This window comes from Macrobrachium rosenbergii, chromosome 17 (genome assembly GCF_040412425.1).
Source record: "Macrobrachium rosenbergii isolate ZJJX-2024 chromosome 17, ASM4041242v1, whole genome shotgun sequence".
Classification (NCBI taxonomy): domain Eukaryota; kingdom Metazoa; phylum Arthropoda; class Malacostraca; order Decapoda; family Palaemonidae; genus Macrobrachium; species Macrobrachium rosenbergii.
Genome location: NC_089757.1, coordinates 8,068,770 through 8,081,269, shown reverse-complemented (window position 1 = coordinate 8,081,269; position 12,500 = coordinate 8,068,770). Strand labels below are relative to the sequence as shown.

The 12,500-nt window shown below is 37.5% G+C and overlaps 1 protein-coding gene and 1 pseudogene across 2 annotated transcripts in view; one reads left to right on the top strand and one right to left on the bottom strand.

Annotated features, from left to right (window-relative positions):
• The window catches only part of LOC136847703 (uncharacterized), a 423,779-nt gene that overhangs the window by 297,857 nt on the left and 113,422 nt on the right, over positions 1-12,500 (top strand). Inside the window, exons 1-2 of one of the 2 annotated variants that reach the window (XM_067119554.1) lie at positions 5,348-5,426; positions 12,430-12,488. The gene's annotated coding sequence lies outside the window, so the exon portion shown is untranslated. Of the gene's footprint in view, positions 1-5,347; positions 5,427-12,429; positions 12,489-12,500 lie in introns of those variants that run through there. The other variant, XM_067119553.1, reaches the window with a different exon arrangement.
• LOC136847549 (C-type mannose receptor 2-like) overlaps positions 8,699-12,500 on the bottom strand; it is a 20,547-nt pseudogene continuing 16,745 nt past the window's right edge.

Below are 12,500 nucleotides of genomic sequence, written 5' to 3'. Positions count from 1 at the left end.
CCTGAATTAACCATACGACTCAAAATTAATAGGTCATTGGCTCGTACTTGAAGGTGAAGTTTTGACCCATTCTTTGGAGATACGGATAATGGCAATCCAGTCGCTGATCTGATAACTTTATATCACAGATAAATTTTAATTTTGATTCCACTTTTATTTTGAAGATAGCCTATTTTCAATAAGTGGTACACTGCCAAAGGAATAAAGATGTATAGAATGGCCGACACTAACCAAGAATACTATGCTGCAAGTTACCTACAATGATCATGAAAGAATCTTCTGTAGAAAATTTGAGGAGCAAAAATATGTCTTCAAATCAATCCTGGGGAAATGAAATATCAGCAACTTACTCCTAAAAGAAATAAAACACAAAGAAAATTAATTGATAAATCAACAGAATATCACTAATATAATGCCAGTTTTGGTATAACGGTCGTTTCTACTTTTTTATTTAGTTCTTCATCAAGCTATTTCATCTAACAGAGGTGTCTCCAGAGAAAAAACGATCACTGCCGCATTCACATTATAATCTCTGAATCGTGGAAGAACCGCGATACAGAAAACTTCCACAATTTCAGCAGCTTCATACAGCCGCAAAAAAGCCCATCACAGTGTGACGGGCCTTTCAGTGTCCTTTTCTAGCCCAGTTCCGAAGTGACAAAATAAACGGGTGAATGAAAGAAATGGGAACTGTCATAGTCATTGCTCAAAAGGAGTAGGAATTAATGCAAAAAATCCAAAGTAGTAGAATCTGCTACAGCCATTGCATTAAAATGAATGTGACTTGCTGCAAGCATTGCAAAAGGAATGAGAATTTCTGCAAGCATTGCAAGAGGAATGGGAATTGCTACAAGCACTACAAATAACCTGAGCTGGAACTGCTGCAAGCGTCGCAAAACAGGATGGGAATTTCTACAAGCACTGCGAAGGAGTAGGAATTGCTGTAACCACTGCAAAAATGAAGTTGGAATTGCTGAGAGCGTAGCAAAAGGAAGGGAATTTCTGCAGGCATTCCAAAAATGAGTAGAATTACTGCAATCAAAGCAAAATAAGTAGGAATTACAATGAAATTACTGGAAACATTAGAAATTATTATAAGTATGGGAAAGGGGACTGGTAATTGCTGCAAGCATTGAAAAGAATGGGAATTGCTACTTGCATTGCAAAGAGACACTGATCTTCATATTGCCATGGTTGCTGGAAAAGGTGTTCCTGTGGGTGACTGTAAGGGGCATTGCTATATTGCTAAAAGAGCTACCTTTGGCTGAATCAGGAAGTTGCTATAAGCTGCTCTTAACATAACATTGGGTACTGGTCAAGGAATAGCTGTGGGTCTTGGTGTTTTAGTAGCTGCCTTTGATGACGTTCCTTGTTGGAGGTAGTCCCTGAGTAAAGACGCTACAATGATACTTTCATCATCATCGCCTTCAACGCCTCGTGAGACAAAGGTCCTCTGTGAGATCCCGCAAGTATCGTCTTTCCTGTGTCTGTCTTTCACAATTTCCATTCATCTTCAGCCTCCCTTCTCACAATTCTCATCAAAATAGATCCGGGAGTTCCAGCTCTTCTGGTACCTACAGGACCCCAGCTGACAGCTGATAATTTAATTTGCCGTAGGCCTTGTTGTCCGATAAGTCACCAAACTGAGTGAGGGACATCGTTGTTCTCTGCAAGAGAAATTGCAACAGTTACAAGTTCCTTTCAATGCAGAAGCTCCTTTAGCTCATCATTTCCATTATCTTCCATATAGTAAATGAAAATACACAAATCCAGTCCTTATAGTCGTTTTTCTAACTACTACTGCCAACTCGTTTACCCTCTTAGATAGAGGGGATTACAGACGAACTACATAAAATCTGGCTTCAGCCAGTTTCTTATACTAGGTACTGCCTTAGGAGACTGCATGGTGCTATCTGAAGTTCTGGCTGGACACAGAGTTTTCGACTAATTTTTTGTAAAAAAGACCTGAGGCCTTCTATTGGTGACCATTAAGGACCACAGAAGAAGAGGTAGATGCTTACAGTTCAAGGTAAAGAAGGAAAGTGTTAAGAAAATTATTTGTATATAATTAGCTTCTGTCCATGTGATTTACTGATCTGATTATATTAAAGTAGCTAGACTCATATGATCATTTATACCTCAAGCAATAATGCTTTAGCCCAATATATTCGACAAGAAGATCGACAACTATCAACATGATAATTTGAAACATCTTATAATGGACATGTAGGTAATCACCTTGAGCTTCAATTACAGAATTAATCAATTTACTTAGATTCATATTCCTTTAAAGTTTGAAAGGTTGCCAGTTCCGATTGTTCAATAGCCACTGAGTGTAAACAAGGATTCTTTTACATTCTGATTTGACCAAATGTTTAATAAAGAACAAATACTGGATGTTTTCTTCCGGTTTATACACATGTCTACGAAATAAAACAGATTTTATACATTAAAATATCTCATTGCCGAAGGTCGTGATCAGGATTCTGTAGCATTTGCAAAGTATTTAGACTAAGAGAAGGACGAACGTCCTTTACAAAATTCATTCAGTATTTTATGATCATTTAAAAGGAAATGAAGATATATTCTCATACTGGGGTTTGTATTGAAACTGCTGCACTTCTATAAAAAATAAAATCAAATAGTAGAAATAAATATTTAACAATGTATAAAATTTCCAGGACTAATGCGGAACGAAGAACCAGAATTACCACAAAATTAATAGATGAAGAGTTCCTTCACAAGCATCATATGTTAGGCTATATTAGCTTGATCAGGTTTTGGTGCGGTTTTCTGACTAGATCCTCTAACATTTTCCACTTGTTGCTATATTGCTAAAAGGACCGTTTTCCTAGGCCTTGGAAAGTTTCCGTATGTGCTTTGGGTGTTGCTTAATAAAAATTACCATAGACGTTGCGATGCCAAGTTAAGAAAATCAGTTAATATTGTCGAAGGCTTTGTTGCACGAGAAGCCAGTGGAGTGAGTGAGCTGTACTATTCAAAGGAAATCGCAACATTTGCAAGTTCCTTGAAACAGAGAAATTCCTTCATTCCCTTCATTTTATAAGGAGCTCAATTAGGAACCAATACTGCTAGCAAAGTTGCATAATCAACTTTCTGGGGTTAGCAGCACTTCTTAATTCCATGCACATAAGCCATATGGGTGAGGCATTATGAGAGGTCATTGTTACTATGTGCAAGATTAACATGGAAACTGAATAGCTGACGGCTGTGACATCTACGACTGAGAAGGTCTTTTGTTTGTCGGTGAGGTGGGGGCGGAGGTGGCCGGGTGGTAGAGAGGGAGAGAGGCTATCTTTTAATAGACACCAAAAAAATATGAGGAAGTGAAGGCAGTAATGCAGAAGAGACCAAGAGCCTTTGATTCATTCCTGTCAAAAGTCAAACCTCTCCTACAAGATTGCCATGAAGCCAGCTAACTGCTATAGGATATTCTCTGTCAAAAATTGCTTACGAAAGAGGGTCTTGATAATTTATCACTATTGTAACAACTTAAATCCACATTTACAGCTATTAGGCTATGTCCAAAGGATTAATACCACAGAGAGTTGCTGACATGCAGAACGAAAGACAACATCCTAAAGTTGGCAAAAAAAAAAAAAAAAAATTCTTAAGTGGCAGTAACACCATTGCTTTTATCCTTTCTTTGCATAAGAGGTATTACGAATAATGATTAAGTTTCGCAGACCATTATGGAATTTTGTCCTTAGAAAATCAGTGTATTTTTTAATTCTGCTATAAAGAAATCTTGGAACAACGGGTAGCTTGAAGCTAGGCACAGTTTAGGTCAGTAGCTACCAATGGAATTTCTTTTGGGTCATAGAGAGAGAGAGAGAGAGAGAGAGAGAGAGAGAGAGAGAGAGAGAGAGAGAGAGAGAGAGAGAGAGAGAGAGCGAGAGAAATGATCAGTAACTACAACAGTCTAGACATAAATCAGTGAGATCTTCCCTCGATAGTGACCCCCCCGGGTTTTAACCCCGTATGTATCCACCTTTGCGGCATGTTTAGTACAAGCCCGTTGGGGATTTCCGGAAAAACACAAAGACTGTAAATATCATAAAGATAATGATCCCCAAGGAATATTATCCTGGATAACGACCCTAGAAAACCCTCGTGGATCACTGTCTAGGAAATATTCAGTCAGTGCATATGATTCTTAGAAACATAAAAGCAATATAACTCTCTTTCAAACGTCCACGTAAGAAAAGTGCAGCTTATAAATAAAGAAAAGTTTTGCACCGTGAAGGCTAAAGCTATGTGTCATTTTCGAGTCAGTATCAGTGAAGGCTATTTGTCATTTTCGAGTCAGTATCAATATCATTTTTATGTGGTTTTCTTGTATATTTTGTTTTAATGCAAGTTGTTTGCAAGTAAAATCTTTCAAAACAACAAACTCAGATGAGAAGCGAAGAGGACTGTCAAATATACTCGTATAAGTTATCCACTTCAAAGCCATAAAATTTCGTTTTCTATAGCAACTTTACATAGCCATTTTCTATAGAGTGTAACCCCCTTACTATTATAGTAACTGATCTCTCTCTCTCTCTCTCTCTCTCTCTCTCTCTCTCTCTCTCTCTCTCTCTCTCTACTGTTTTACTTTTATCTTTGGTTATCCGATGTTTATTCCGTTCTACAAAGTAGGTAGCCTAGTAAGATACAATAGACTGTCAATAAATAAACATATCGTTTCGCCTAGCCTTTCTTCCTTTGTAGACCTACTTAAAAGTTCTTTTATCTTGCATATATTGCTTTCGTTAGATGGCATAGTTACAAAAGAAATGTAAAGTTTATTTGGAACAGAATTATAAGAATTCATATTCAAGCTAACTACAAAAAAACTGTTTCCCCAGAAAGCATTAAGGTTCTCGATAGAGTCTTTACACTATGCTAAGTTTTCCCCAGAAGAATGGATAATATGCAACAACCGACGGTGACGATAAAGTGCTTCTTTGTAGAAATGTCTCTCATATGCCCCACCTTTATTTTATTGTAAGCGTGATGGAACATTTAATAAGGCCCACAGACTCTGAAATACAATAAATGTTCTCCCAAACAAACCCGTACGCAATGAGGAAAGTGAGTTTTTTCTCTCTCTCTCTCTCTCTCTCTGTCACCTCAGAAAGTCAGAATGTAGGTTGGACGAAAGCCATTTTCCGGTCAAAGACTGGTTCTGCTGTACAGAATTCGGACTTAGGTTGTTCCCACCAGGCCACCAAATACCTTTCACACCTTACCACGCTTACGGGCCGCTGTAAAGGTAAGGGGCCGTGCCGTTCTGGTATTTCGCCAGCTCTAATCTAAACGAAGACAAACAAACGTTCAGTTAACTATGAACAATCAAGGTGTGTGTGTGGAACAGATACTCCTCTGACTACGTTTTTCTTAAAGATTGGATTTCATTCATGGTAGGATGTTAATTACACTAGCTTATTTAGTTCATTAAGCAATAAGAAATCGGTGTTATTGGGAATTGTTAAGAAATTAAAGCAATGTATGCTAGAGCATTTGTTGTGTACAGTCATCGAGCAAGTAAGCAAGCCTAGACCTAGTGTAAACCGAGGTCTGAAGAATACCCTAGACCTTGCTGTAGGCACTCTCTCTCTCTCTCTCTCTCTCTCTCTCTCTCTCTCTCTCTCTCTCTCTCTCTCTCTCTCTCTCTCTCTCTCATGCATGATCCACTTGTTAATTACTTTACCAAACATCCGGAACATGAACTCTGAAAAGTGCGTTAACAAATACCATCCTCATGGCTTTAGCATATTTAATGAACTTGCTTATGTCTGTTTTATTCATGTAGTGAAATAATTCTAGACGTATACAGTAAAAACCCTAGCCATAGATGATTTAAGGGTGGCAGTGCCCTGAATTTTGCCATAGGTTTCTGTAAAGTAGACATTAGACCTACTCATGAAAAAATTAAAGCTGCTCATGTTTGTCCTTTTGCAGTTAAACATCAACACCTTGACGCATCCAGTGCTTTCACAACCGATGATAATATTTATTACAGAAAGAGCATGGTCAATTAGACCAAGTGCTGGGAGAGTTATAAAGCATCAGCACAGTGAGGGCATGAGTAGCTAGGCCTAGTCCTGGGAGTTACATTATATAGCATCATTACAGTAAGAGCATGATTAAATGAGCCTAGTGCTGGGGGTTACTTTATATAGCATCAGTACAGTAGGAGCATGACTAACTAGGCCTAGTTCCAGGAGAGTTATATTGTATAGCATCAGTACAGAAAGAAAACTATTAACTAGGTCTAGTGCTGGGAGCATTTGCTGTATCCATTTGGTATGAAAAAATTATGATTTTAATTAAATTTAATGTAAAACTATAGAAATCAGTTGCAGCAAAGGATAGGCCCATAAGCATACAGGTTACAGGATCTTTTAGCCATAGGGCTTTTAATGAGGGTAAGTGCAAAGAGCAATGTGAGAGAGAGGGGCGGGGGGAAGGGGTGGGGGGGAATAAAGAATTTGAACATTGAATTTGAATCCTGATTTACATATATACTTATCATTTGGAAGGGTTTGTTACCATGGACGTATCTTTAACAGAACAAATATAACAGAGGAAAATTTACTTTGATTTTTAAATTAGCATTAAGATCTATATATGGTACTTATTTTATTAAAAGGTTTGTTGTCGTAGACCTGTAAATGTGAAGCAACGATAGATGCTTGCAAATGCAGGTACATACTTAGTTGGTATTTTTGCGATTTCATTTAAATCTTATATATATATATATATATATATATATATATATATATATATATATATATATATATATATTTACACACACACACACATATATATATATATATATATATATATATATATATATATATATATATATATTTACACATATATAATTTACTACGTTTTTAAATTAAGCTAAATTGAATGGTAACCTTTCTTTATTGTTTTTTTTTTCTATCTTGAGTCATCCTGTTCGACTGGGTGGTATTTATAGTGTGAGATTTCGGGTTGCATCCTGCCTCCTTAGGAGTCCATCGCTTTTCTCACTATGTGCGCTATTTCTAGTAGCGCACTCCTCTGCATGAGTCCTGAAGCTACTTCGGCATCTAGTTTTTCCAGGTTCCTTTTCAGGGATCTTGGGATCGTGCCTAGTGTTCCTATGATTATGGGTACAATTTCCACTGGCATATAGCATATCCTTCTTATTTCTGTTTTCAGGTCTCGATACTTATCAATTTTTTTCTCTCTTACTCATCTACTCTGGTGTCCCATGGTACTGCAACACCAATATGTGATACTTTCTTCTTGATTTTGTCAATCAGCGTCAGGTCTGGTCTATTGGCACGTATCACCCTATCTGTTCTGGTATCATAATCCCAGAGGATCTTTGCCCTCTCGCTTTCTATCACTCCCTCAGGTTGGTGTTTTACCACTTATTACTGCAAGCTAGCTGGTGTTTCTTGCACAGGTTCCAGTGGAGGGCTTTTGCTACTGATTGTAATAAGGCGAATGTTACCAGCAGATTTTATATATACAATAAATTCCAAAGTTTTTATTTTTTAGTTTTCTGTAACAGAATATTATCGAGATGGCTTATTCCTTCCGCCCACAGATCTTAAAAACTACTATTTTGATCGTCCACCTTCCAATCATCAAACATACCAAATTGCCTTCCTCTAGCATCAGTAGTTTTTATTTTATTTAAGGTTAAAGTTACCCATGATCGTGCGTCTGGCACCGCCGATCCAATTCTGGAGGCGTTGCTGACACCTTCACGTGACCGCATCTGGGGAGCAACTGAGCGCCCCCGGTGGCCGGTCTTAGCTGAAAGTTTCATACTGCAGCACATCGAGAGTTTCATACAGCATTATAAGCTATGCAGAAAAATTGATTGCGCCGAAGAAACTTCAGCGCGTTTTTACTTTTTTTTTCCTTTCTGTTGAGACGGAAAGAAGCTATAATATGGTATACTTTGAACGAGTGAATGGGGCTGTTAGGGAAGAGGACATGCGTAGTCTATGGTAGCCTTGATTTAGCTAAGTATTTTCTCGACTGCCACCCTAAAGTTGTATGGGCAATTCTAACGACGATTGGGCTATCGGCTGTTTGGTGTCTAGAGGATCGCGCTCGCTAACAGAATAAATACACCAAAGAAAACCATGCACAGCTCTCTCAAGAAACTTTCACATAGCCTAGAGCGACAACACACTCAAGTGATCGTTAAAGGGAAATCGTCTCAGATAGCTTCGTTCTGTCAGTTTTTCTTTCCCGGAAGGTTGAATTTCAAGTCAGTGGCCCCTCTAGGCCTGTTCCATATGAAAAGGTTTGATCTTATGAATAAATATCACGCTCCTACGTGCTTAAAGACACTTGTAGTGAACCTGGATATCAAGTCCAAAGTGTAATTCTTGCAGACAACAGAGAGTTGACAAACTCTAACCATGTTATCTTGATCATTTTTATTGACACTTTTTTTTCGAAATTACATTTTCCTTCAACTTGACTGGAGTTCAGAAACGTCAGTATAAATAGATAGCTAATATGGTGTTAAGGTACAGATATACACTTAATCTTAACAGTTATAATTTATTTGGCTAAAATAAATAATAAATAACAAAACTAAATTATTTTTTATCCACGTAAAATAAATCGCCGTTGAACTAACAGACTATAAATCATTCATTTACTTACAAAAAAAAAACTGAATTAAAAGATTTGAGATTACTATATATTTCCCTGAAAAAGAACCAGTGAACAAACAGGCTACACTTAATATTTTTCATCAGACAAAAAAGGCTGCCTTAAATACATTAAATATATCAAGAATAACATGACCCTAACATCCGTAAAAGTGTTATAATTAACTTTATGAAAGCTAATCATACACATTAATCAGGTAATATGCAGTATAAATGATTCTGTTGAGTAATTTTCTAGTAGTTTATCTCTGAAATAACTATTTTGACAGGTATCGTATTTTTGAAGTACATGTCCATACTTGTTGAAACGCCTGCTTGTAGTGTTTAGTCCATTAGTTAGTCTGTCTTACCGTATTTGAATCACAGATTAAAGGATGAGATTTCATTAAAATTGCCACTACGTTAAAGAATGTATAAGAGTGGTTGGTGATATGTAATAAACAAATAAAAGAAAGACTTTAGCACGTGAAATTTGGTTTCTTAGTCTCAAACTCAGACACACATATACTTCGTGCATCTCCTTGCAATGGCTCCTTAAACATTCCCGCCATTCGAAAGCGAAAAAACAAGAAGAGCGAAATGAAGATGAGACTTCAGAAGCGGTACTGACAGGCGAAGTATTGCGCCTTGTGGCACGGGAGGTTGGTGAGAGCCGGGTGGAAATCTCTGCGGATGGTCAGGCAATTTTCCGTCGGCCTGTTGTTATTCGGGCGACTTGTAGACCATTCCTCCGTGTCCACCACCTCCCGGTGACCCATTGCCACCCTCCGTTGATGCCATGGTCAATACCTCCAATCCAGAGGAGTTTGGGGCCTGCAACATGAGAGGATAATTGAGCAGAAGGTGATGGCGGAGTTTTTCGCTCAGCTGCTTCCTAGACCACTGGTTTAGCCGACTCTCGGATCTCAGAATGAGTCATTGTTGTCCACACTAGATTTCTATGCAGCATGGAAAATAATTACTCACTCTCTCACCCTATTGGCTCTTGGGCCTCATTATGACTCGACGTCACTCTCTCTAGACCCCTGTAATGGCTACTGCAGTTTTCACTACTTGATTTATAACGGCTGGAGAGTTCTACCCTACGATTTATATCCCGGATGGTTTTTAAAGTCAGACAGATTTCTTTTAAGTGTATTTCAGCAGACAATTTGGCCGTCTCATAAATAGTTATTTTGACTGATAAATTATGAAGATGTGCGATAAGAGCGAATACACAAAAAGAGTTCAACCCCCTGATAGCTGTGTTCAAAAGATCTTGTGCATTACACTGTTAATAGTTATTTCAAAATTCTGAACTGCAACCGATAACGCACTGGGTTAACACACCATAAATACTGTTTAAAAATTCGTACCATTACTGGTACTTTCAAAGCTAATCCAAGAGTAATAGTCAACTTTTGCTGAGCTTGAAAATTAATATCAAATACTGCTTCCTATGCGTTTTAGGACTATTAAGCTCTGATGGCTAATATCTTTCTTCAAGAAAAAAATGAAATTCAATGCAAAATAACAATAAATGCTTCCAACATTAAATTAAGTGGCCCATCGTGAAGAATTCAAGGGAAGAAAGTACTTTACTTTGAATTCCGTAACAGCATCGTTTATTTTTGCTCGCTGAAATACAGCGCTGGGCTATTGCGATAAGGAAAGGGTGCTACTTTATCTTGTTGTCTACGCGTCAACTACTCCGAGTTGCTGGTACTAAACATGGCGGAAGGTCCTTGGGACTCTGTGTTTAGTACTAGCCCCCTGGGAATCAAAGTATTATACCAATAAACAATATCTTCGTGCCGCCGTCCACCATCTACTTTACATTTACCATACGGTGTTTAGTACTAGCACCTCGGAGTAGGTGACGCGTAAAAAAAAAAGTATATCTTAGTTTAACCAGACCACTGAGCTGATTAACAGATAACAAGCCAAAGTAGCATCGAAGGAAAGATAGTTTTTAATGCGTCAAAGGATCATTTATTCTTGAGCAATTTCATGCTAGATTATTTAGAAAGCGTATGAATAACCTTTCTAATAACCTTTCTATATGACGTCTAAGAACTTAAGAGTTATGCTGCTTTTAAATTGATCATTTTTACCCAGTTGTATGCTAGATTCATTTGAGAGAGAGACTGACTAACTTACCCCTGGTTTCGAGGAGATGAGCCTTCAGTGCATATAAGTTGGACGGGGCAGCTAGATCTCCACCCATGCCCTGACAATGGTGCCTAGCCGGGTGCCATGCTAATCCTGTCTTGCTCACGTAGAAACACTCGTCCACGACTTTGGTGAATGGGTACGGACACTCGACGTTGTTGTTCGTTCCTGTGGGAATGGAATCTAGTTTCAGCTTGAGCGACCATTTGACTGAAGTACTTTGAAAATAAATTGGCGTAGTTTGTTTTGTTTGACGATGTTGAATAGTGTACAGAATAGAATATAATACAGAATTTAGGCCAAGCGTGGGACCCGAGGTCATTCAGCGCTGAAAGGGAAATTGACAGACAGTAGAAGGTTTGAAGAGTGTGACAGAAGGAAAACCTCGCAGTTGCACTAGGAAACAGTTTTTAGAGAGGGTGGAAAGTCAAATGGAAGAAAGAGAATATGAACTGAGGTACAGTAAAAGACATGAGAGAGGTTGCAGCTAGGGGCTGAAAGGACGCTGCAAAGACCTTTAATAATTCCCACAGTGCCCCACGTGAGGTGCACTGACAGCACTACCCACTACGGGGGTATTGTGTAAAAACTGGTTTTAAGATTGTCAGAATATGAGTAAATTGGTTTCAAAATTCAATTGGAATATAAGTAAATTACCTTCAAAATTCAGCTGGAATATGGTTTCAAAATTCAATTGGAATATGTATAAATTGGTTTTAAAATTTAATTTGGAATATGTGACTTCGATTAAGCTAAAACTGGTTACAGGATATTGAATTGCTTACAGATCGACTTAAAGATGTGATTGCGTTATGTCTGTCTGGGTTTTAAATTTCGCATGAAGTAATAAACTACAAAAATTTGCGGATTAAATGGATTATTTAAAAGAGACTTAGATGTTAAATTTTGTTCCAGTTTGGTTTTAAAATCAACTTGAACACGTATAAAATGTTTTCGTAGTAAACCGGACGGCTTTTTTAGCACTAATGCCGATAACTAGTGGGTAGTGCTGTCAGTACCCTAACGTGAATCGCTGGCATAGAAAGCTTTGAAAATTGAAAGTATATAATAGACGCATTTCTAGCTTTCTATCCCACATTGCTGTTTATATACTGTTGCATGTATTGTTGATTTAACTTAATAATGATAATAATAGTAATAATGTTTATCAGAATATATGATTGAATTCGTTCATTTATCTTAACCATTAACGAGCTGCCAAATTATGACGATGCTAAAAACTCGCATTGGTTGAGATTCGTTTTTAGAGAAATTAGCAATAGAGAATGTTTTGTTTTAACTTATCATTCGTTGCCCTAAAGAAATCATTTTGTTTTAAGAATACTTTTAAGATTAAGAGAGAGTTTAGAAAAATAATATCAGCAAAACTGTGTTCTTTCCTCTCATTTAACAATCACTTTATATCTTTCAAGATTTTGAGAGAATTGTGCATTTCCCTTACAGTTTCAGAACCTTAACTTGACTTGTGTTCTTTTGATTCATGTATTGATCTTTATGTCTTCGAAACAATTTTTTTTTTATTTGGTTTCATAGTATACTTAACTGTTTTGGTTTCCAGGCAGAGACCGTCAGATGAGGATTGTGCTGAACTTAAACGATATCAGCGGCAATTAAAAGGTATGTTCCTTT